Genomic DNA, 27,130 nt, shown 5'->3' on the forward strand with positions numbered 1-27,130 from the left:
CATGCTAGACTATGCCTCAGGAGGCTTCAGGGATGACTAGCATAACTAGTGTGTTCTCCCAGTCAGCATCATCTAGACAGAGTGGTTCATGTACCAAAGATAATTTTGTTCTCTCTCAGAAAGTCTGAACAGGAGTTCACTTTGTTTCCCTGCAACCAACTCTTATGTTGGTCACAAAAGTCCGTGGGTTGTGTGGCACACATGGGTACCCTGCAAACTCAAGATTTGAGGTCTCTGGGACTCATATAAACATTGGGGATCTACATGCTGTCTGCCTAGGGTGTTCAGCCACATATTGTGGGGGGGGAAATCTGTTAGTGCTAACAAACACCACAGCAACTATGTTGTATGTAAGCAGAGAGAGAGAGGCACTGTCTCATAACTGTTCCAGGGGGCTAGTCTGTATGGGAGTAATGCATAATCAAGTCTATTCCCTCAAAGGTGCATACATTCCAGCAGAGCAAAACACATTGGCAGATCACCTGTGCAGGTCTTTTTTTCCTAATGGACACTACATCTTGATACGGCCAAGTCTATCTTCCAGTTGTGGGGGACTCCCCACGTGGACCTGTTAACAACGAAGGCCAGCAGAAAATGCCATTAGTTCTGGTCCCAGGGATGTCGTAGCCTGGGTTCATTGATGGTCGCTTTCCTGCTATCATGGATGAACTCCCTGCTGTATGCCTTTCCTCCAATACTCTTACTGCCCAGAGTCTTGTTCAAGACCAACCAGAACCATGCATTCCTCATATTAGTACCAACTTGGCCTCAGTAACATTGGTTCTCAACCCTACTAGAGTTGTCATTGAGACTTCCTCTGACTCTTCCATTGGATCCAGATATGATTTTTGAGGACCATTTATGTCTGCTCAACCCCAGCCTGCAAGCATTCCACTTGACAGCATGCATGCTTCATGGCTAACATCTCTGAAAAGGGCTTCCCCAAAAGTTGTTCAGGAAGTGCTTCTGAATAGAAGAAAGCCTTTAACTAGGCTTACTTACCTGGTCAAATAAAAAAGGTTTTCTATCTGATCTCACCAAAAATGTGTGTCTTCAGTGAAAGCTTCCATTAACCAAGTTTTGCCCAATCTGTTGCACCTAAAACATCAAAGTCTAAGAGTTCTGTTAAAGTATATTTAGCAGCTATTTCAGCTTTCTACCCTTCAGTGGATAATAAATCGCCTTTTTCCATCCCTATAACTATCATATTTCTAAAAGGGTTACACAGATTACATCCACAGGTGCAAGAACCCATTTCCCGCTGTTTCAACCTGGTGCTAGCAAACTTAATGGGGCTACCCTTTGAACCTCTTGCTCCCTTCTCCACCCCTCCATGAAAATGACATTTCTGATTGTGATAACCAGTGAAGGCTTGATTTTTCAGCCTGATTTCAACTTGACTCATATTTATTTTTAAACCCAATTATTTATGGGTACATTATATGCCATTCTGGTGTCTACCTTATTATGCCTGACAATCAGACATCTAAACACCACAAACTACAATTGCTGATTTGAAACTACCCTCAACTATGTAGGTATGGAAATTGTGTTTGTGAAAAAGGAGTCTGGCTTTTAAAAACATATGTTTTAAGCTTTGAGAATAAATTTAGGATCATGGCTGTTTTATTTTGTGCTGCATGAATAAGTAAATCAATTTTAAAAAGTCTTTGGGACCTCTATTTTAAACATTTATAAAACATATATATTTAAAGAGTTTTAGTGGGCTATTTTATAGGAACAGAACTAAACATCCTAAATCCTGTACTTCCACAACACAAGGAAGAGAGATAAATATCCACAATGGTTGCAATTAATTATAAAAAAACCAGGCACTCTGGTGAATGTCTGAGGGAAATGAAGTACTCTAATTTGCTAAGAAATCTTGGGAAAAGTGATTGCATAATTTAGTGTTAATCTAGTTTAGATTTTGCTACTGAATTTGATCAATGATCAACTAAATGCTTATGGAGTGTGGCAACGTTCCACGAAATGTGTTTTCACATGCAGAAGGTGATGTGTAACTGAATGGTTCCTCCAATGTATTGGAAGTAAACAACATTTTGTATACTCACAATTTCTTCTTCCAACTATTTTCCTGGAGCAAATGCCTTCAGAAGTGGCCCTGTTTGTTAATTGATCCTCCATTTAGGTCCCAAATAACCTATATTGATGGGGATTTGAGTGACAGCATACTGAGTCAGCTCCTGCCTCAGAACCTGTGTCACACTGACATATTTCACCCAGTTACCCCTATATGAAGCCTGAAGATTTCAATTAACCAAAACATTTAAATCCTCAGGAAACTAAACTGTGTGCCACAGGCAAAGAACAGGAGAGACCAAGGTGCCACCAGTGCCTGAGGATATCTGCAATAGAAAGGAAGTGAGATAAACCCAGATGATCCCGGATGGGGAGGGACGGGGCCCATCCATGCTCCCAAGGTGCCATCTCGTCTCCAACTGGGCTGGGGCACAAGGTCCACGGGGGGGTGGGGGAGCAGATCCATGTGGCTGGGAGTGGCTCCATGAAGTGCTGAATCGGCGTCTGGCCAGACTCAAGTGCTGCCCTTCTGGGCGTGTGCAGGCCATCAGTTGGCCGTTGGCGGGGGGGGGCTCAGCTCCCGGACCAGGAGGCTGTTTGCCCAGTGGGGTGAAGCGGGGGGATCTAGATGTTCCCAGGGGCTGAAGGGGAATGAGGAGACCCCGAGGGGACCCAGGTCCCGCCGCATGGAGGATGGGCCCCACCTGCCTGTGTCTCTGCATCGCAGGCGGAGGGCCACACACCCACCCCCACTCTGGGGCCAGACCCCTGTCCCCTCCCCCCCCCGACTCCTCCCTGCTGCTTACGGGAGGGTGACTTCATCGAGGTGCCGGGCGAAGTGCTGCAGGTGCCACTCCACCGTGTGCAGCACATGGGCCAAGGGCAGCTCCTGGGGCAGCACTGGGCAGCTGCAGGAAAGGAGCCAGCTCAGATCCCCGAGACAGGCCTCTCCCGCCCCTCTGCCCCCCAGCCTGGCCCCCCGACCTGCTGGGGGGTGCATACCTGGTCCCTAGGGACGGCTCTCTCTCCCGGGCTCCCTGCTCCTGGAGCGCAGAGGCAGCTGGAGGAGACACAGAGCAGCGCGTGAGCTGCTGGGGGGCTGCGGTGTCGCACCCCGAGCTCTGCAGCTGTGGGGGGACAAGGGGGCTGCTCACCTTGCCGTGATCTCCGGCGACCCCTCTGCCTCATCCTCCTGCGCTGGGCCTGCTGGCCACACACGAGGGGCCATCACAGCTCTGCTAGGACAGTGCCCCACAGCCAGGCAGGACACCTGCCCTCGGGCAGCTCTGCCCAGCACGGAGCCTGTCGCTGCCTGCAGCGCTGGGGCCTTCGCTGGCTGGCTGGCCCAGAGCCGGGGGCTGCTGGCACGGCCAGGGGCAGCTCCCCCCTCACAGACTGCCCCCCACTCACACAGGCCTGTGCGTGGACAGGGTCACCCCCAGATTTCTCTGAGGCCAGATAGGGCCCCCAGGGCGAAGCCATGGCCGGGTTACACTGCCCACCCCAAAATCACGACCAGCTGACCCTGAGAGCAAGTGGCCCTGTGGTTCGGGCACCTGCCCAGGACACAAGTGATGTAGCTTCAAATCCCCACTGAGTCCCAGGGTGAGCAAGGGCAGGTCCCCCGTCTCCTCTGTCTGCCCTGCCCTGCCGCCTGTCTTGGGGCGTGAGAACAACACAGGCTCTGCAAACGCTGCATATGCTCCGCTTCCTGGGCACTATTTCGCATCTCCCCGCGCCAGGAGGACCATGAGACAATTCAGGGAGAGCTCGGGGTGCGCTCCACTGCCGATTCTGGGGGTTTCTTGCCCCGGTCCCTGCATGGGGGGGGGGGATGGGCCCTGCACTCTAATCCCAGTTTGAGGTATTTGCACCTGTGATCCCCTGTGATGAAGTGGGAATGTTCTTAATGTTTTCTCTGAATACAGTATGTGTGCCTCAGTTTCCCCTACACAGTTCTCAAGTATCTAGGTGGTGGGATCAGGGTATGTGATTGTTTCAGAGCCCTAGAGAGCCAATGTGATGCTGTCTGCAGAGAGAATGGCCGACCCTCTGTCTCCTGTCTCCTCTGTCTGCACAGAGAATGGCCGACCCTCTGTCTCCTCTGTCAACTGATGGCCAGGTCAGGCCAGATCACCACACAACTGGGTCCCCAGGGCAAGGGGAGCTCGCCCCCCCAGCTGGGGCAGTGCCAGGAAGGCAGGACGGGGTTTGGGGCTTTCAGAGCTGCCTCCGCAGGCACCTCAGCACCACTCCAGCTGGGTTCTTGCCCACGCTTGGCAATGCCACTGTGTCCCTGTCCTCCACCGCTGCCTTGTGTCCGTGGGAGCTGTGAGGCCCAGGGCAGGGCACTCGGTTGCTCCCCTGGCCCTGGGTCAGGGCGTCCGGACCAGCAGCCCACCTGGCCCCCACCATGCCCCAGATCCCCGTGGAGTCACCCTGCATGCGGAGGGAGAGGGGGAGGGTGGCTCAGGGGGAAGGGGGCAGTTGCCATGAGCAGGGAAGCAAGTTACATGGGCCCGTGGTGCCCAGGCTCCAGCAATATTCAGGGCATGATGGCCTGGTGTGGCAGCAATCCAGCCTTTCCAGCTCTCTAGGATTCTCACTTACCTCAGATCTGCGGAGCCTCAGCACAGCATAAGAGACAGGAAAGAGCAGCATGAATCTGAGAGAGTCAAGGGTGGATCTTGTTAGCTGCTCAGAGCCTGGTGCCTCTGGGGCAACCTGGTGGCACTGGGTCCTGGGAAGATCTGCCCTGCCCTCACCTGCCTGTGCCCCTGGCCCCAGGCAGGAGCCTTCTCCCAAGAGAACCTTCCTCTCCATGTGCAGCTCCAGCTTCTCTTCAGTCCCTTTGGTGCCACTCACACTGGTAAGGGGCTTTCTCAGCTCGCTCTTGTAAAGGTGGAGTGTCACTGCGAGTGTCTTCTCTGCTACTGTGGTTCCTGGAGGTGGCGATGTCAGATCCACCCCTGCTGGCAGAGTGCAGTGATCTGGGTTAGTCTGGTTTCCTGCCACGCCATCATTCCTGCCCGTCTCCATGGTGGTATCTTCCACTGGTGTTGGACGATGTGTGGAAGAAGAGGAGCTTGTGCTTTGCCTCCCTGTCTGCAGGAAATCGGACTCCATCTCACTGAACTCCACACCGGCTCCCCTGGCTCGGACGGCGTGAGGGAGCTTTTCCAGGGGCTCTGGGTCCAGGATGAGCAGCCCCCTCTGCATGACGAGATGCTGAGGCCTTATGTGGAGTTCGATGGGGTGGGCAGGCTGATGTCCCATCGCTGGGAATGCCGCTGTCCTGTGCTTGCCTGGCTCCCTAGGGGGATGAGGTGGCCCAGGCAGGGCAGTCTCTCTCCGGAGGGGAGCATCTCTGTGCGACTCTCGCACCATCTTAGGAAACGCCTTCATTTGGATCTCTGAGCATTTCTGAGCCACGTGATCCTGCAGCTTGATCACCACCGTGGGCACATGCCTGGCCAGGATGGCATCAGGGGATGCCATGATCCTGTGGGCCTTTTGGGGCCGGGATCCTGAGGGGCAGACACATGGATCTCCTGTGCATGCTGAGGGATGGTGTCGGATCTCAGGGGCTTTGGGACCTTTGCTGGAAATCCACATTTGGGCGGATCTGAGTCTAATTCCAATTGCTGCTTAGTGTCCCACTGCTCTTCAGCACAACCCAGAGCAACGTGAGAACAACTGGCAATGATACAATCTGTATCATTGGTGACTCCAACAATAACTTTGCAATAGGAGGAATGATATAAATGTAACACTCCCTGGTTCCTCATAGGAAGGGCACAGTCAAATTACTTGTGGGACAATAGAAAGAACAAATGGGTCCATCTCAAAAGAGGGTGAACTGCAAAGGGCAAAAATGGGCCACTCATCTGGTGCTGCAAACAGTTCAAAAAGCTTTAAAAGTTAGTACGTGGGAATCAGGAAAAGTAAAGTATTGATAGCCCTAGAGATTTTTACAGTGTTGATCTCCCTTGCAGATATTCTGATGCCTAACATGGGATGAATGCCAAGAGAAGCTTTTCCCACACTCACTGCATTCGTAGGGCCTCTCCCTCCTGTGCATTCTCTGATGAACAGAAAGATCTGATCTCTGAGTGAAGGTTTTCCCACACTCGCTGCATTCGTAGGGCCTGTCCCCTGTGTGGATTCTCTGATGTCTAGAAAGGGATGATCTGTGAGTGAAGTTTTTCCCACATTCACTGCATTCATAGGGCCTCTCCCCCATGCAGATTCTCTGATGTTGAGAAAGGTTTGAGCTGCTAGTGAAGCTTTTCCCACACTCACGGCATTCATAGGGCCTGTCCCCTGTGTGGATTCTCTGATGGGTAATAAGGTTTGAGCTGCGATTGAAGTTTTTCCCGCACTCACTGCATCCATAGGGCCTCTCTCTTCTGTGGATTCCCTGATGAACAGAAAGATCTGATCTTTGAGTGAAGCTTTTCCCACAATCACTGCATTCATAGGGCCTCTCTCCTCTGTGGATTCTCTGATGTACAGAAAGGGCTGCGCTGCGAGAGAAGGTTTTTCCACACCCACTGCATGTATTTTTTCTCTTTCGCCTGAGGATATCCTGCTTTCTCGTAGTTTCCATGAGGACCTTCTGTGTTCCCCAAGGGGGAATAAATTTATCCACTTTCTCCCCTGGCTGGTTTCCTTGCTCTCTTTCTGGTCTGTGCTGAATCTCACAGGAGTTTCCCTGCTCATGACTCCTGGACACATTCCTTTTCGATCTTTGCGATAATGCTGTTTTTACCCACTGGCTCAACATTTTCAGGCTGAGAATTCTGCTCATCTTTCTCACATGCCATTGCATTACCTGCTGTGATAGAGACAGATACCTCAAACAGGAATGGAAAGGAGAAGACCAAACAAAAACAAGTGCTGAAGACAGGTCAAATAAAAATCAGGAGCTGAACTCCCCAAACTCTTCACCCAAATAGAAGAGAGGAGGGGGATGAATTCAGCCTTCACATCCCATCCAAATACATAGGGGGAAGGGAGGAAGCTACTGCCTGATGTCTACTAGGATCTATAGGAAGCCATGAACTATATTTACCCTGAGGATATGACCCCTGCTAGGGACAATAAGGAACTGAGAGACCTCCCAAGGGCTTTGTTGGGCATCCCAGATGTTTCCTTCAGGCACTTACAGATTCTGAGGTGGTTTAATGTTTCCTCAGCTGTGCAGGGAGATCTCAGGATCTCTCTTTCCTCTGAACCCTGGAGGTGTGGGACCCATGGCTCTTCCCCTTGTTCCAGCTGGGAGATCACATCACATTGGAAAACTAGAAACCCTGCTCAGATGAAAGAAAACAAAGGAGTTCAATTGATTTCATAAGACTTGGTCATGATGGGGATTTTACAGGGTCCCGCTTACCCCAGACAATGCTTGCTAAGCACAAGTTTTGCAGGCCATTGTAGGCCAGCTTGACATTAAGGTATAGGAAAATTTGTAATAGCTTGTGTGGCAATCAGAAGGCCAAAGAAAGAGAAGGGAACTAAAATCAACGGATAATTGTGCAATATGGCCTTAGTATAGCAGCTCATTAGCAAGAAACATAATTAAGCAGAACAGTATTGTACAATGTAACCGCACGTAGGTGGGCAAACACGAGGTAGGAAAAAGCTTATTGTACAACAGTATTGGAAAATTACATTAGTAAGCAATAAGGTAACGCAAGAAGAAGGACATGGCGTAAGCAGGGAGCATCTAGGACAATAACAGGAAAACCCCTAGATGGTAAGGGGCTCTGATTGGCTTGCTGATAATAAAGATTATACCAAATAAAGTGTTATTAAGAATTAAGATTTGTAATGTGTGATTATGCGTTGCGGTTTTTACCTTTAAAAGCTTGTTGCAATTGAGCCAGAGTAAGGCAGCTATCCCCTTGCATGGGGCCATGCTGACCTTCCCTATATGCATATTTGTATTTTAATAAAGGAGCCTCAGGCTGTGTCTGACCCAAAATCAACGGTGTGGTTAATTTTCCACAACAGTCATAAAAAAAAATTCTATTAATTTAACTTCAGTGCTTAGTGTGATCTGGTGGCCCAGAGGCAGTTCTCACTGAAAATGCCAAAGTTAGGGCAGGCTGAAAAAGGGAGAGCAGATGCTCCCAAAACTGCTGGTTAACACTGAAATTAAATTCACCGACCAGTCACCAACTGTGCTTCTGATCCCCCACATGGGTTATCGAGAAGCTGAAAAAAGAAATCACACAGCCCCCTTTATTGCATCCCAGTTCTCTGGCTCCTAATCAGCAACTAGGTCCAGTACAGTGAGAGATTATTTAAAAACTCTGCTCACATAAACAAAGTGTTCTTCTGACCCCAAAGGGTCAGCCACATCACCAGGTCAGTATAGGTTTGGATATTACCCAAAATTCCATCCTTCCAGACAGTCCTTTAGCATCTAAACTAAAGGTTTAAACGAAAGAAAGGAAGACAGAAAGAAGTTAAATGGGAAAGCAGTCAGATACATTCCAAAATGGATATATCAGGTTCTTAGCAGTACTGGTGAGTTGCTGGCTTGAAAGTCTGTCTGGAATGCATCCACAGCTTGGATGGGTCATTCAGTCCTTTGTTCCAGGGTTCAGTTTGTAGAGAAGTTTCTCCAGAGGTAGGAAGGGGGATTGAAGACAAAATGGAGATGATGTAGCTGCCCTTTACATTCCTTTGCCATGTGGCCTGTACTTCCTGTGTCCCAAACACAAGGCATGGAAAAGCCTTGAAGTTCTCATTACACAGGCATACCCTGGCATGACTTGCTGACTCAATAGGTGTATCCCCTTGGTCCTTTCCATGGGCTCATTGTACAGCTGATGACCCTGAATGGGCCATCAAACAGGCTAGGCAGTGTTGATGCCAATATATCTGAAGGTGTCACCCAGAAACACTGCACAAGTCTGGAAATACAGATATACTCTACACATCTATAACTCACAATACAAAGGTGATACAAACATAGAAACAAAATTATCATACATGGAAAATCATAACATTTTCACTGACACCTGGCATGGCATATCTAGCATGATTAATTGCAATTTAATCAGATTATATTATTATTTTATTATTAATACCAAAGTGTCTCACAATTCCATACAGTGTCACACTTGGTAAACCAGTGAATTCCCAGGACCAGTTCCCCAGGTCCTTGAAAATGCTGAACACTATGCTTATGAAGGATTGAAATACCAACATATCTGCTGGGAACACACACACACACACAGACACTGTGTCAGTCTATACCCCTGTGTTCACTCTTCTAGAAAATTATGATCAATTTTGTACACAGTATGGCTTGTGAGGTATCATTTGAAAACGCATAATCTACTGAATATTATCCTCCTGTTAAAATGTGTAGTAACACTGTATGTAAAGTTATGAGATTTTACTGTATGATATTACTGAAAAAGTTACCATTCTGGGGAACACCCACAGAGCAGTTCCTCAGAGACAGCAAGGCAAACAGCTGGTCAAACAGCCATTCTCCTGCAGGGGGAAGGTGTGAAGAAGACATTTACATTCCATCACAGGGACCTCTTGAAGCTGTTGTGGAAAACAAACACACGACTGATTTTGAATCAGCTCAGCCTGAGGCTCTTTTCTTGGTTAAAAGTGCGCAGGGAGCAACAGCTATTGGAATACCGTCCCCCTGAGCTAAAAATCACACAAGCCTTTTAAAGCTTAAAACCCCAAACAATGACACATACGTTGCTCGTTAATTTCCTTATTTGGAATATATTGCAAAATATGATGCAGGTCAAAAGCAAGCTGAACAATCAGTTTTCCATATTTGGCCCTTCCTGTTATTGTTATTACACCTGGTGATATGGGAGCAAGACTCTGCATCTCTCAAGAAATGTCACTACCAACCTAGGCCATTTTCACATGCTGGAGTGCAATCCAGAGCAGTGAGAAGTTGTGTCATCTGTAATCCTGGGTGAGATTCAGTGTTCTGCTGCTGGAGCTCCCCTGTCTGGATACCCCCAGCCAGCATTCAAGGACACACCAAGTGTCTGTGTGATAAGTAACCCTGGACCGGCAGCTCTGACTCCAGCCGCCTGCTTCTTACACCCCAAGCACTTTCTGGTTTAGGTAGAGAAGGCTCAGGGTTTGAGAGAAGGCCGGGGGTAGGAAGCTTCTGTTCGTTATGCTGGACCTAACCCCCAGTTTTACTTGAGTAAAGAGGAGATATTTGACACTGCGATACGGCTCCTGTGCTCTGTTCCCAAACTGTTCTGCAACAGGGGAGGGTCTCTGGTAGTGTGTGTGTGTGTGTGTGTGTGTGTCACTGGCATATTGGGGTGATGCTGCCAGGGCCAACTCTAACAGTTTTACCACCCCAAGTAAAAAAAACACACACCCCCGCGCCCCCCCCCAGTGCCGCGCCGCCCTGCCCAAGTCCCCGCCCCCCCAGCGCCGCCTGGCCAAACCAAAAACGACAAATACAAACCCCGATCACCGCCCCCTCCCAAGGTGCCGCCCCAAGCATGTGCTTGGTAGGCTGGTGCCTGGAGCCGGCCCTGGATGCTGCAACAAGACAGAGTAGAGGTGGCATTGTGGGGGTGGCATGAACCTTCACTCTTCATTTGCCCTTCCAAGAACAGAGGGGACAGGACTCCTTACCCAGCAAGGTCACAGTCTCATAGTTCTGCTGCATGACATCCCAGTAGAGGGCTCTCTGAGCGGGGTCCAGCAGAGCCCACTCTTTCCTGGTGAAGTACAAAGCCACCTCCTCGAAGGTCACTGGCCCCTGAAAGAGCAAGAGTCCAACACTCAGTACCTACTGCCCCACTCACAACCCCACTATTCACGGAACAGCAGCACCAGGGAAATGGAAGCTCCGTGAGGCACATGTTAACAGAGTCTCACCCCACCTAGCTTAGAGCAGCCAGGAGGCATCAGAGGGTGGAAAGAGAGAATCTTTGTGTCTCCCAGCTGACAGACGGAGGCAGGGTCATCACATAGCTACTAGCCAGAGCTTGATATAGGAGATAGGGCTGTCTCTGGACCCTACTGGTGGCAAAGGTTGTAATAGCCCGCCTCTCTGACTCAGCCAGTCCGAGCAGGCTTTGTATGCATTAATAGATGACACCGCTTGCCGTGATTGGCTCAGCGCGGTACATACAATATCAGCACAGGGACGTTCTGTATGTAGCCGAAGCTACAGTACTGTATTAGGGCACATCCAGCGGGCTAAAAGGTAATAATAGGGACGTTCTGTATGTAGCCGAAGCTGCAGTATGTTTATACCCGGCGTATAAGACGACCCCCAATTTTTGGGGGTTGTTTTTTAGTATAAAAAGTCGTCTTATATGCCGGAAAATACGGTATATGGAAGAAAGGGGAAGTCAATAGTAAAGAATAGAAGTTAGAAGGTCAGAATTGTAGAAAACTGGTAAAGAAAGCTATCAGAAAACAATGACCAATCAATGACAATAAGAAGGAAGTTTTTAAAAGTATATTAAGTGCAAACTTAATCCTAACAATGGTACTTTACTAGATAGATATGGCAGAATTATCAAAAATAATGCAGAAGAGGTAAAAGTCCTCAATAAATATTTATCTCCTAGATTTGGAGAAAAACAGATGATGTACTCGTATCATAAGATGTTGACGACGACACTTTTTCCATTCCGACAAGAAGTCATGAGGACATTAAACAGCAGCTATTAAAGTCAGACATGTTTAAATCAGCGGGTTCGGATAACTTGTATCCAAGACTTTCTAAAAGACCTGAAGTCTGACATCTATACTCATCAAGAGAATGGAGAAGCCAATACTGGATTTCATTCATTAATAAAGAATCAAAGAAGGGTAATATGATTAGTGTCCACTAACAAAGGTTTAGAGAAAATAGAGCCTATCAAACTAACGAAATATCCTTATTGGATGAGATCAAAAGTTTGGTTGCAGCTAATAGTATTGATGTAATATACCTAAACTTCTGTAAGGGATATGACTTGATCGGCACAATATTTTTACTAAACAAACTAGAATGATACATAATAAACACGGCATACATTAAATAGATTAAAAACTGTGATAGTAAATGGGGAACCATGGTCGAGTGGATTTCTTTCTAGCAGGTTCCCTCAGGGATTGGTTCTTGGCCCTGTGCTATTTAACATTCTTATCCATGAGCTAGAAGAGAGTATAAAATCATCACTGATAAAGTTTGCAGTTGCCACAAAGAATGGGGTTGGTGGTAACTAATGAAGTGCCAGTAGATTCAGGCTCCATCACTGGGAGTCTGGGAAGTTGTCCCAGCCCTGGCTGGAGGGTTATTTCCTGTTCCACAAAGAGGGGAAGTTCCATTCCCAACTCCTGTGCCTTGAAATTAGGCCCTATCTGACACTACACCCCCCATATTCATCATAGTGGTATGGTTATAATATGATTAGGACATAATTATGATGTATTTTGTACAAGATGCATCATGTGTGGTGTCACTGGAAAAGTTATGATTTGCTGAATATGATTATCCTATTTGTGTGCACATATCATGTTCATATCTGAAGTTATGGATGTGCTTACTCTGGGTAACACCCACAACGAGCCTTTCAGGTACAACAATGAAGAAGCCAGACAGTGCTGATGGCTCATCAACAAAGACAATGGACCGTGGAAGAGCTTAGCCTTCCTCTGAATGTTTCAGCCAGCCTATTAGTCATGGATACTATGACGCAGCAGGGCCTGTGACCAGACCACATGACACTAAACTCCATTTTAGTACCTGTATTTTTCCACAAACTGGACTGGGAACTGAGTTTGGAACAAAGGGTTCCCGCCATATGGAAAAGCTACATAAGGTGGGGTGTGACGTCATCTCTTGGTCTCATTCCCCACACAAGAGAACTCCTGGAAACACCTAAGAAACAAAAACTGAAGTGGGGGAAGTGCTGGTCCCAGGGTAAAGGGTTTTCTAGCTTGTGTATGGGAACTTGGTGGACTGCTTGTATCATCAGTCAGGGTGAGAAACTGCTAATTCAAATTCTATCCAGATAGTATGTTAGGCTTAGTTTGAGTTTCGGTATTTGCTAAATAATCTGCTTTGATCTATTTGTTATCACTTAATCTATCTTTCTGCAGCTAATAAACTTGTTTTATGCTTTATCTTAGCCAGCATATTTTGAGTGAAGTGTCTGGGGAAAATCTCAGCTTGGTTAGCACAAACTTGCTGTGCACATCTTTCCCATATCGAGGGGAAGGCAAACTATATTAATGAGCTTACATTATAGAGATCCCTGTGCACTATAAGATGGTATAATTCTGAATTTATACTACAGCAAGCTTGCAAGGTTGGGGAGCTGGGAAATTGGCTGTTGGCTCTATCTCTCCTTGAGTGGCTTAGGTAAAGCACTCAGGTAGCTTAGTTGGGTGTATGGCACCAGCTGCTGTTGTGTTGGGTGATAACAGGGCTTGGAGAGGCTGTCTGAGGGTACGTCTTCACTACCTGCCATATCGGCGGGTAGCAATCTATTTCTCGGGGATCGATATATCGCGTCGCATCTAGACGCGATATATCAATCCCCGAATGCACTCCTGTCAACTCTGGAGCTCCACCAACCCGAACGGCGGTAGCGGAGTCGACATGGGGAGCCACGGACATCGATCCCGCGCCGTGAGGACGGTAGGTAATTCGATATAAGATATTTCGACTTCAGCTACGTTATTCACGTAGCTGAAGTTGCGTATTGTGAAAGTAGAATGAATTATATTACAAAAATAGATAGGATTAAAGAAATGCTGTCTGTACCTTTAAGCAAAATCGCTGAAATGCTGCAGTCCAGGTGTCAGGAATACAGACATTAACATAGAACAATTGCACCGTTTAAGGGCAATTGGTGAAGCATTAGCCTTAGATTGATAATTCATGCTGTGCCCCAGGTGAATTTTGCTGTTTTTCTCTCTTTGTCCCTTTGTTTAATTCCCGCTCTTTTATCTGTATAAATAAGAGTGTTTGGGTCTTGCATGGCCACTCACATTATCTGGGTGTTATTGGCAGAGCGCTGTGCTAATAAAAACAGAGTGGTCTGACAAATTGTGAGTCTTGATTCTAACTTTGACAATTTGGAGGTTCCACCGAGATGGCAACCGTCTTCACTGGGGCTGTGTGATTCCTGACCGTTTTGTAGGACGACCGTGGCAGCCGGCACCTGGGCATTTGGCCCGAGCGGTCCTCCTTCTGAACGGAAGGGTGCACGACCACCGTGAAGTCTATGCCATCGAACCTGTTGGTTCCCACTCTGTTCTGGTAGGGATCCCAGGATCTGGCATCAGGAATCTGGTCAGGTAATTATATCTGTGTTTTGTCCGGACTGAGGACTGTCCTGTCTCTGTGTCTATCCGTCCTCTCTGTGGAGTGTTTGAGTCTGGGTGCCGTCTCCGTCCGGGGATTGGCCAACCAAGGGGAACCTGTCCCCGCAGTCTGAGTGAGTGAAATCTGCACAATCGCAGCTGCACCGCACCTTGGGTAAAGCCCTTGGTGTGCAAGCAAGGGTGATTGAGGCAGTAGCCTGTGGGCTCCTTTTGTGTGTTGCACCGGGCATCGCTCTGACGAACCCGAATTTCCTTCTTGTGTGATTGGTGTGTGAAGTCCTCCTGTATGGGTAACCAGACGTCTAAGTCGGGACAGTTCCCTAAAGGAACGCCGGCTCATTTTATGCATTTTAGGAAGGGTCCTGACTCCTGTAAATTTCTGGAAAAATGGTCTAGGCTAACTCAGGGAGATCCCAAAACTCAGTGGCCACTGTTAGCATCTTGGGACAAGGACCGAGTAGACGTCTTAAAAGACAAACTCGGCCAATCTAAAACTAAATTGGCTAAAGGAGAGGTTGACTGTTTCATGCAATGGTGGGAAGAGGCAAATCGTAGATGGACAGAACCGAAACTCGCCTCTCTCAAAGATTCAAATGATAAGTTAAAAGCCTTATTGGAAACCTCCTCTCCCACCACTAGACCGAGTGCTCCCCTTTACCCAGTTCTCCGAGCAGATCCCCCTTCATACTCCTGTCTCCAGGTAGGAAAAGACGAAGAAAACCCCTTGCTAGATTCCGGGGACGATGATGAGGAAGATGCATTAATTGACCTGGCAGCCTTGTGTCGGATCAGTAGACAGCCACCCACGCCCCCAGCTCAGGAACAACTGTCACCAGATTTCTCAGCTCAGGAACAATTCCCAGAGATCTCCAGTTCAGACCCGTCCGGATCGTCCAGTACTGCTGAGGCCCATTCCTCTGGACTCGCTCTGCCCCGTAAAAGCTCACGCTTGGGCCTTTAAAATGTCCAGGCTCCCCTCCGAATCCTGCATACTGGGGGCCAAGACGGGGGTCCCACTTGGAGCTATAAACCCTGGACTCGCACAGAGCTCCTTTCAATTGTAAAAGGCTTTCCAAAGCCCCGGGCAAACCCTACCAAATTCGCAGAGGAATTTTTGTTAGTATGTGACACCTATGAACCCTCTGAGGCAGACCTCCTGCAGCTGTGCAAGCTACTTGTAGCAGCCCCAAGTGAGCATGAAAAATGGCTCACAACAGCAAATTGGCTCGCTGCTGACCGCCACTCTACTTTACCAGACACTGGTCCTAATGCTGAATACTGGAAAAAGTGCAAAGAGCGAGCTAAAAATCTATTTGAAGCCATCCCTCGGGTATAGACTCCTAAAACCAACTGGACGGTCATAAATGGCTGTAAGCAACGACAGGGAGAGAACCCGGGCGACTATTGCACCCGGCTAACTGACATTTTTCTGCAACATTCTGGTATACAGAAACCAGATAGAAATGGACAGGGCGCCCTGGCTAGTGTGTTTGTTAATGGACTCCTGCCTGCTATTGGCAATATGCTAAAACGAATAAGTGTTGGGTGGGAGACTGAAACCATGGACAAATTGCAAACAGTGGCAGAGCACTGCCAACGTACTTTAAAGGGAAAGGAGGAACAATCAGCTCAACAGTTAATGGCCCTGCAAATACAGCATTATTCAGGGCAGGGCAAACAGTACCGGGGACGGGGAAAATACCAGGGATGGGGATGTGGTTGAGGGAGGGGCCAAGGAACTGGATTTTCGGGTTATGGGGATGTTTGTAATTACTGTAAACAGGCCGGACATTGGATGAACGAATGTCCGAGCAGGCCTGGTAACTCTATAAATAATCAGCTAGACCCCCTGCCCCCACAGCCAGTCAGTCCCCAGCCTTACTTTGCCCCACAGCAATGATGGGACGCCAGGGAACCTCAGGAAATTTTAACTCCTTTACTACCTCTCACTCCTACGGGTGAGTGTGTGTTAACTATCAATGATCTTCAGGGCCGTAGCAACAAAGAACGTGGCCCCCTCCAAACATATGTCTGGGGCCCCTTACAATGCAGAAACTGGAATGCGGTATTTATTTTATACAATATACAGGGTTCATATTATGTATACATAGGCCTACAGTGTACATGTATTCCGTATTTACGCAAAGCGCTTCTTTCGAGCCTTGTTCTCCGCAAATTGGTTAATCAATGCATCATAGTCCAGAGATCTGGCAATCTTGTTTTCGATTGAGATAACTGCAAGCGCAGAAAGCCTGTCATCTGTCATGGTTGAGCGCAGGATATTCTTGATCAGTTTCATTCTGCTGAAGCTCCTTTCAGCACCAGCGACAGTAACTGGTGTGGTCAAAAGAATTCTGATGCAAATGCAAAGATTCGGATATATCTCCTGAAGGCTGTTCTTGTATATGTATGTTAAAAAATTGTTTGCCGTGACAAGTCCTCTCTCTTTCTCAATTCCATTATGAGTTCGTTGGCATCAATGTCTCCCATTGTTCTTTAAAAATTTTTGCTGTGATTCTCCTGTTCATTTTCTCTGTGACACTGCTTCAGGCTGTTAGCGTTGTACAGAAATCCAAACAACTAATACCACTCCACGAGTTGGTCAAATCGCGACGAAACAGAAGATATGGCCTGATCAGTGAGAACAAGAAAGAACTGCGATTTGAATTTTTCTTCGGCAGAAAGACGACTCGAATCATCAGCACATTCGTAATCAAACATTCTCTTCTTACGTCGCACCCTGGTTTCTGGAAACACCTGCTCAATACCCATATGCTCTGCTATTTCACGTGCATTTGTGACCACAGAGTTATATCCTGTATTTCGATAGTCTTCCAAAAACTTCATTGTAGCACCAACTTCTGCCTGCAGTACGTCAATTCACACATCTGGTGACTGAATTAATTTGCTGGTTTTATTGACGTGAAATAGTATATCGTACTATGTGTACACAGTCAAAACAAAAGGCCACGTAGTAACATGGTCTAAAAGCGCACCGGCTTCTGTTGCTGTATTGCCATCTTTCTTTTCGAGCGCATATTCTCGCAAAGATGACAAAGCATTGCACAATTCTTCAAGGTGATAACGCAATGGCTTCACAGCATCAATTCTCGACTCCCAACGAGTGTCCGATAACCCTTTAACAGATATTGGCATATGTTCTTGAAGTATATCCCAACGTGAAGGTGAAGAAGAAAAGATAACGTATATTCTGTTAATCAGACCGAAAAAGTCAACGGCATATTTCGATGACTTTGCCGCGTCTGAGATCACAAGATTCCAAGTGTGAGCTCCACATGTTACATACAATGCACGGTCATTTATTTCTAGCATGCGGGCTTGAACTCCTTTATTCTTTCCTCTCATATTTGCGCCGTTATCATAAACTTGGCCTCTCATGTCAGCAATGTCTATTCCTAAGTTGTTTGCCTTTTCAAGAAACGCTTCCAATAAGCCCTCGCCAGTTGTATCATGAACATTAAGAAAACCAACAAACGCTTCACGAATATTGACACCATCTTCACCATTGCATTCAACAAAGCGTAACACCACAGACATCTGTTCTTCCTATGACACGTCGGGAGTACAGTCCAAAATAACTGAATAATATTTTGCTTTTTTTAAGCTGCGCTATGTTGGCTCTTGAATGTTACTGGCAACAAGTTGAATCAGCTCGTTTTGGATCTGTGGACTGAGGTACTGAACATGTGTCTCTGCCTTCTTAATCCTCTGTAAAAGTTCGCTGAGGACAGTATCATACTTTGCAAGCAATTCAAACAGTCCCAAAAAGCTGCCATTCGAAGGATCGCCGAGCTTTTCATTACTTCCTCGAAATGCCAAGTTTCTTTCGGACAAGAAAATAACGACATCAACCATGCGTTTGACAACATTTCTCCAGAAATCTCTTTCTTTCAGAAAAGCCTGCAATTCAAGTTGGTCAATAGATGTACGGTTTACTATGCCTGACCGAAGGTCAAACCATTTCACCATACAGTCTTGATGACCTTTGCCTGTTTCATGCTGCTGAAGTCTTTTTGACAGTGCTTTCCAAGCAGATGTTCCACGACGTAGCGATATGTCACCAGTGCCAAATAATTTACAACAAAAACAAAAAATGGCATCTTTCTGAACTGAGTACATTAACCATGAACGTCTTATTTTCTCGCCATTTGCCATGGTTTGATAGAAATGAGTACTTGTGAACCTCCGTCATTCCTCGTTAAATGGAAATTCGTAACTTTCATTCTACTGCGGTGGGCCACGTGCAACAATGTCACACACTTGCCTGTCCGATATTATAGACGGCCAATCTCCTGGATCATCAGTCAGTGGTTCAGATTCAGATACTTCTTTCCCGGCAGCAGCTGGAATATCTGTCACAGTTTGTTTGGTAGAACAACTGGCTTCACCTTCGACCTCACTTGAAGCACTTCTGGATACTTCTGGATACGATTAGTCACTGCTAGCGCTGTCCGTTTCATGTGCCTGTACCTGTACATTGGATTGCAGCGCAAAATACGTTGACAACTTTGGAATTTTCTCAAGTTCCTTCTCGGCATCTTTTGCTGCCTTTCGTTTACTAGCTCCGCTCTTATACATTCTCTTAGACATCACAGAGCACGCTTCTTCGTTGGAAACGATAAAAAATTAAACAACTAAATTAATAACATTTATCCGCCGACCGCCATTATGAACGCAAATACACATTCTTTGAATGGGTCCAACTAAAATTCGAAACTGACCGACAGACAACTGATGTAGCCAATAGCATTATGATGTATCATAATGACTTCACGGTTTTGTCAGTAAAACCGACATGGATTGTGCAATAGCGTCAATAAATGTCACTTACCTAGTTATACCTTACATTTTTTTGCCACTTTTAGGGGCCCCCTTCCTTGCGGGGCCCCCTACGGTCGGAGGGTACGGAGGGCGCTCGCTACACCTCTGCCCGCAGTCCTACCACATCCTGCCGCAGGAAAGGAGCAGTGAAGGTGGGTTCTCCAGGCCTGCCTAGAGAGGCTACATAGAAGCAATCAGAGTCCAGGAGGATGAGATAAAAGAAGCTTCAGGGGGTGAACAGCTAAATACCTGGCTGGGACTAGACGGGAAAGGGAGATGCTTTCCTTTGGCTAAAGTAACTTGATGGGCTGCATTTCCTGGACCTGAGAACTAACACCCTAAGGTAATGGGTAAAAAGAAAGGGACCTCGTGGGAAGAAGTTGAGAGAAAAGAGCAGCAGCCAATCAACAGAAGCAGTATATAGCTTTTGTTTATAGGGTCCCAGGTTGAGATCTGGTGAAGTGGGTAGGCCTGGGCTCCCACACTGAGAAAGTAGTCTAAGCCCCAAGGGGGAGCAGGGGGCGCAAGGCTCTTTTAGAAGCCCAAGCAAAGGGCTGGATTTAAAGGGCCCAGAGATGCGTCTGAAGAAGGACTGACCATTTGAACTCTTTGCTATCCTTGAAGGGGTACGTCCATTTTGACTGTGTGACTTGGCTGGAGGGCTGAGCACCTGAAGACCTGCCTAATGAGGCTTACAACCAACAGGTGGTGGTAGGGGCAGCCCAGCCACTAGGAGGCACTAAAGAAATGAGCTAATACATCACCATATTTTTTGCTATATGTTTCAAGACATGGGACCTGATTCTTTTTTCACTTGTTTATTTTGCATTACTCTACCTCCACCGTCTTACATTGATGTAAATAACATTGCACACATTTTATTTTTTTAAGGATTACTTTACATCTCAGCTATTAAGTCTTAGATCATTACTAATTATTCTTATTGATAACTCTATCCTATGACCATATGTGACCATATTAATAAAGAGTTTTGGTAGGAGCTTTTTAAACTAACTACTACTTCACTCCATTTGAGAAAGGAATTTTGAAAGTTACCTTGAAATCTTCAGCAGCTATCTCCAGGAAGTTGGAAGCTGTGTTTAATGTTTCCCAGCTGAAGAATCACAGCTGAATCAAGATTGATTATGATTTGTTCAAGAGCTAAGACTGGTTCCAAGTGAACTTACATCCACCATGTAGTCTAAAACAATTTCTCAGAATGTGGATACTTCAGCCTTATTTAGGCTTTCACCTAATTACTGCTATTTAGTGGCAACACTACAGCAGAACTAGATTCATAGTATTTACAGATTCTGCATTTCATAACATAACCACTTTAGGTATTTTATTCTAAAAGTACCTAATGTTTTTATCTATATATTTTATTCACTTTAATTGTTCTTAGTCAAGGTCAGAGTCAAATTCAAGAGCCTTTTTATATTGTAAAGCTTTCAATAGCCTCATTTTACCTTGCATGGCTCGTCACAATCCACACTATGGTTCCCATTTTCACACAGTCCATCTTTTTATCGGCTCCTAAAGCCTGCATAAAGTCTCATGGGTTTCCTGTATTTTCCATTGCAGTTCTTGCTCAAAAGGAATATTTTTCCAGAGCACACTTGCAATTGGTTTTATCTGAGCAGTTTCAGATCTTCCCTCACAAAATGTTTCACCCATTTTCTTTAGTTCTGAAGTGTATTGTTTTGTATGCACTAATTGCTTTTACTCATATTTGCTTTACATGTCTCTTTGATGTTCTTTTTAACTGTTTAGTGGTTTGTGAATTTGTTTATGATAGGTGCTGTATAATACAGTGATTGATTACTTTTACAGGTCCTGGCAGCTTCTGGGAAGCAATCCAGCAACAGATGAGAAGGCCCCTGCTTTTAAAGCTCCCTAGTCATTGACAGCCTTAGCAAAATTGTACAGATGCAAAATTGCAACTTGGCCACTTTCCGGGAGATGATCTAGCTTTGCTTCACAGACCAGTGAAGCTATTGGAAAATATTGAAGACTATACAGCTTTTTGTGTATTGCAAGTAGAATGGTATGTTAGCCATAATATTTTACTCCTTTTAATACCTGTCATGTCTGTCTAAGTGCCCTTAGAATCACTGCCTTATGCTCTTTAAAATCCCTTCATAATACTCTTCTGCTTTGATGACAGTGACTAGACAGGAGGAAAGCAAGATTGCACCAATCTAGTCAATGCAAAAAAATGTTCAGATTACTGTTACCTTGTCCGTCCTCTCTCCCCTCATTCACGTTTCTTCCACCTATTGTAGCTTGTCATTGTCAACCACATTAGGGCATGGATTGTTTTTTTTAGTACATACTGGTACTATGATTTGATTGGCACCACTAGCCTAGGCACTACTCTTATACAAATAATTATTACGTTACTGTATTGCAGTAGTATCCTTCCTGCTGCAGCTTTTACAGGTCTCTTCCATGATTTTCTACTTTCTCCACTCACAACTTGGTCAGTGGAGGACCCTCCATCTGGCCTGGGCACGGGGACCAAGCAGCCCCCCGCCCAGTGTCCCTGCCCCTCAAGCCCTTCGCCCAGGGAAGGTGAAGGTTCTTCTTCGAGTGATTGCTCCAATGCATTCCAGTTAGGTGTGCGCGCCGCGCGTGCACGGCTTCTCCGGAACTTTTTCCCTAGCAACCCCGGCGGGCCGGCTGGGCGCCCCCTGGAGTGGCGCCGCTATGGCGCTAAATATATACCCCAGCCGGCCCGTCCGCTCCTCAGTTCCTTCTTACCGCCCGTGACGGCCGGTCGGAACTGTGGAGTGCTCTCTGCCCTCCACCACCCTAGCCTTCACTCTTCGTTTTTTGTATATATATAGTTAGTTGTATAGTTAGTGTTTCAGTTCTTATAGTTGTCTTAGTGTAGTTGTTCTAGATAGTAGTTGGTTAAGGGGGGCTTCCCCCCCCTTTTCCCTCCCCGGTGCGGGCTCATGCCCAGGGCACCGGGCTTCAAGCCCTGCGCTGTGTGCCAAAAGCCTATGCCCGTTGGAGATCCACACGACGCTTGCCTCCGTTGCCTCGGAGAAGGACATCGCACCGACAAGTGCGTTATCTGTTCTGCTTTTAAGCCACGGACACGCAAAGAACGGGACCACAGGCTTAAGCAGATACTTATGGAAGCGTCGCCCAACCGGGCGCACCAGCGACGCCGGCACCGAGGACCTCCTCGGTTCAGAGCGCACCAGCGGCACCGGGCCGCCCGGTACCGAGGTCCCGCAGGCCCCACCCCGGCGCCAAGACCCGGCACCGCTCACTCGCCGGCGAGGAAGTGGACTCGCCAAAGCCATAGCTAAGTCCCGTGCTGAGGACTCAGCTAAAGTGCTTGTGCCGCCGGCGCCCCCAGTGGTGACCGCGCGCAAGGCAGACACTGGGCCGTTGACTCCGCCAGGTCCGTCGAGTCCGGTACCGCCGCGCTCCCCGGTGCCGTCCGGAGTTGAGCCAAGGCTGCCGACGACGCCGGAGACGTACTCCGCCGCACGAGAGCTAATTCAGCTCGTAGAGGCACCGAGCCTCCGGCCCCCGGCACCGCCGGTGCGGGCTGTTCCGTCGGCTGGAAAACCGGCGAGGATGGTCCGACCTCCGTCTGTGGACCACCGGCACGGTCGACACTCTCGGTCCCGCTCGCGCTCTAGGACCCGTCGCCGCTCGCCGTCCAGCCGGTCGAGATCTCGGCACCGCTCCCCATCGCGGTACCGCTCGCCATCTCGCCGCCGGTCGCAGTCCCGGTACCGATCGTCATCCCGGTACCGGTCGCACTCCCGGCACCGGTCAAGGTCCCGATCACCGTCGCGTCGACGCAGCCGGAGGTCCCCGTCCCGGCACCGTTCCCGACACCGGAACTCCCGCAGCCGCTCCCGGCACCGCAGGTCCGGCTCCCGGTCGAGCTCCCGGAACCGGTCGAGCTCCCGGCACCGCGGTGGCCGTTGGTCGAGGTCTCCCTCCCGGTACCGGACGGACGGACACCGGGCCTCCAGACCATCCGGCAGTATTCCGCAAGCCTCGGCTTCGGGCTCCGCCCCACCCTGGCCGTCTCGTCCGGCATCGGTCGCCTCTGGCGCGGACGGCACCGGCTCATTGCCGCCAACCCCACACGACCATCCGCAAGGTGCTCAGCAGTGGGGATTCTGGGTGCCCTGGGGTCATCACGAAGCGCAAGGCATTCCGCTTCCCCCACGAGACATCGCCGCGGAGCGCCGGGTGCCCGAAGCGTCGATCAGTCGCCCTCCGGGGTCACCTCCCCGCGAGCCCTCGATGCCGCGGGACCACCAGGCCCCCGTCCAGCCTGACCTGGCTGAGGCGCCTCTGACGGCCCCTCCAGTGGAGGCCATCGGCCAAGCAATGTCCTCGTCATCGTCCCCGGACGAAGCGGTGGCTGGGACTTCTGCTAAAGACCCGCCCCCCATTGACCTCAAGGCCCACCAGGAACTACTCCGTCGGGTGGCGACGGCCATGGGCCTTCCGGTGGCAGAGGTCCAGGAGGATGAGGACCCCATAACTAATGTGGTCGGTTCGGACACTCCAGTGCGCGTGGCACTGCCTTTTGTGAAGACCATACAAAAGAACGCGGCCACGCTCTGGCAAACACCTGCGTCAATCCCCCCCACGGCGCGGGGGGTAGAGCGGAAGTACTCAGCCCCCCCTACGGGCTATGAGTACTTATACTCGCACCCAACCCCGGACTCGCTTGTCGTGCAGTCTGTGAATGGCCGTGAACGGAACGGTCAACCGGCCCCGGCGCCCAAATCCAAGGACGCTCGGAGGATGGACCTGCTAGGCCGTAAAGTCTACGCCGCGGGCGGACTGCAGATGCGCATAGCTAACCTAATGGTCCTCCTGGCCAGGTATGTGTTTGACATCTTGACATCCCTGGCAAAATACACCGAACTTCTGCCGACAACTTCCCGCCAGGAGTTCTCAGCGATGCTCGAGGAGGGAAAGACGTCCTCACGCTCGTCCATTACGGCGGCCCTCGACGCGGCGGACTCGGGGGCGCGGACAATAGCGACAGGGGTGGCGATGCGTCGCATCTCATGGCTGCAATCCTCTACGCTCCCACAAGAGGTGCAGTACACGCTGCAGGACCTGCCATTTGACACGAAAGGCCTATTCTCCGAAAAGACCGATTCGCGGATACAGACCTTGAAAGATGGGCGTATCGCCATACGAACTCTTGGCATGCACACGCCGGCTCCGCAACGCAGGTCTTTCCGGCAACAGGCCCCTCGGTCCTTCCCGCAGCAGCGTTACCGTCCGTACACGTCTAGACGTCAGGGACAAAATCACCGGCGGCCTTCGGGTAACCGTCGCAACCAGTCCCAGGCCTCTTCCAAGGGCCCGCAAGGGTCCAAGCAGGCCTTTTGATGGGACGCCCGGGGGCGGCCCATCACTCTCCATCTCGGATCCTCCCCGTTTGTTTTCCAACCGCCTCCTATTTTCGTCCTGCGTGGTCCCGTATAACATCGGACAGCTGGGTTCTTCAGACTGTCCAGTCGGGATACCGTCTACAATTTGTTTCGCCCCCTCCTTCCCACCCACCCTCCCTGTCCCTCTTCAGGGACCCATCTCACGAGCAAGTCCTCCTGCAAGAGGTCCAGACTCTACTGAGCGTGGGTGCCATAGCGGTAGTGCCTCCAGACAGACGGGGCAGGGGATTCTATTCCCGTTATTTCCTTATCCCCAAGGCGAAAGGAGGGTTACGTCCTATTCTGGACCTTCGCGAGCTGAACAAATACCTGCTCAAGCCCAAATTTCGCATGGTCACCTTGGGGACCATCATTCCCTCTCTGGATCCGGGAGATTGGTTTGCCGCCCTCGACATGAAGGACGCTTACTTCCATGTCGCAATTTACCCCCCTCACAGGCGCTTCCTTCGGTTTCTAGTCAACAAAGACCACTACCAGTTCGCCGTGTTACCTTTCGGACTCGCCACGGCACCGAGGGTGTTTACAAAGTGCATGGCAGTGGTAGCAGCAGCCCTTCGCAGGCGCCAGATCCATGTCTACCCCTATCTGGACGACTGGTTGATTCGGGGGCAGTCGCAGGGGCTAGTACAGCGACAGGTGGCGGAAATCCTGTCCCTCTTTCAACACCTCGGACTGCTTGTCAATGCCGAGAAGTCTACCCTGCTCCCGGCACAGCGGGTGGAATTCATTGGCGCGATCCTCGACTCCTCGGTGGGCCGCGCCTGCCTGCCGCGGTCTCGGCACCTGACGATGGCCTCCCTCATCAGGGAGCTGGTCAACTTTCCGACCACGACGGTGCGGTCATGCCTCCGCCTCCTCGGTCACATGGCATCGTGTACATATGTCACCGCGTACGCGCGACTCCACCTCCGTCCGTTCCAGTCGTGGCTGGCGTCGGTGTACCGCCCGCACCGCGACCACATCGACATGGTGGTCACGGTCACGAGACCGACCCTCGAGTCCCTCCGCTGGTGGCTCGACCCAGAGATCGTCTGCGCTGGAGTACCGTTCCACCCTCCTCGTCCGTCCGCGACGCTGACCACGGACGCCTCGGCACTCGGTTGGGGGGCTCACCTGGGGGACCTTCACACGCAAGGCCTCTGGTCGCCCCAGGAGCTCGCTCTCCACATCAATGTCCGCGAGCTCCGGGCGATCCGTTTTGCATGTCACGCCTTTCGGACCAACCTGCAAGGCCGCTGGGTGACAGTATTCACGGACAACACAACAGCTCTAGCCTATGTGAACAAGCAGGGCGGAGCTCGCTCGTCCCCCCTCTGCAAGGAGGCGATCCTCCTCTGGGACTTCTGCGTGACCCACTCCATTCACCTGGAAGCGTCCTTTCTTCCGGGAGTGCAGAACACGCTAGCCGACCGCCTCAGCAGGTCGTTTCTCTCCCACGAGTGGTCCCTCCGTCCCGACGTGGTACACACGATTTTCCAGAGGTGGGGGTTTCCCCGGGTCGACCTCTTCGCCTCCAGGGCGAACAGGAAGTGTCTCCAGTTCTGCTCGTTCCGAGGGCACTCGCCGGGATCTCTGTCCGACGCCTTCCTCTATCCGTGGCAGGCTCACCTCCTCTATGCCTTCCCTCCGTTTCCGCTAGTGCACAGGGTGCTCCAGAAGCTTCGGAGGGATCGAGCCACCATGATACTCGTGGCTCCGGCCTGGCCGCGGCAGCATTGGTACACCCTGCTGCTCGAGCTCTCCGTTCGGGAGCCCATCACCCTCCCATTGTGGCCGGACCTCATCACACAGGACTTCGGCAGACTCCTCCACCCCAATCTGCAATCTCTCCATCTTACAGCCTGGTTCCTCCGTGGTTGACCCACGCAGAGAGGGGATGTTCGGCAGCCGTACAGCAGGTCCTGCTTGAAAGTAGAAAGCCTTCCACCCGTACTACATACATGGCAAAATGGAAGAGGTTCGCGCTCTGGTGTGACCAGCAGGGGCTCAACCCTTTCGTGGTACCCATCACTACCATCCTGGACTACCTATGGTACCTTAAGGAGCAGGGTCTGGCGGTTTCCTCTTTGAGAGTCCACCTCGCCGCGGTGTCCGCCTTTCGTCCGTCGGTGGAGGGTCGGACCATCTTTGCCAACCCGATGGTCTCCCGCTTCCTGAAGGGCCTCGACCGCTTGTACCCGCCGGTGCGTCGCCCTGCCCCGACCTGGGACCTGAACCTCGTCCTGGCCAGACTCACGGGTCCTCCATTCGAGCCTATGGCCACGTGTTCTCTCCTCTACCTCTCCTATAAGACGGCCTTCCTGGTTGCCATAACATCGGCAAGGAGAGTCTCGGAGCTACGAGCATTGACGGTGGGCCCTCCCTATACCGTCTTCCACGCGGATAAGGTGCAGCTTCGCCCTCACCCGGCCTTCCTACCAAAGGTGGTCTCGGCCTTCCACCTTAAT

Source organism: Mauremys reevesii, unplaced genomic scaffold, assembly GCF_016161935.1.
Source record: "Mauremys reevesii isolate NIE-2019 unplaced genomic scaffold, ASM1616193v1 Contig20, whole genome shotgun sequence".
Classification (NCBI taxonomy): domain Eukaryota; kingdom Metazoa; phylum Chordata; order Testudines; family Geoemydidae; genus Mauremys; species Mauremys reevesii.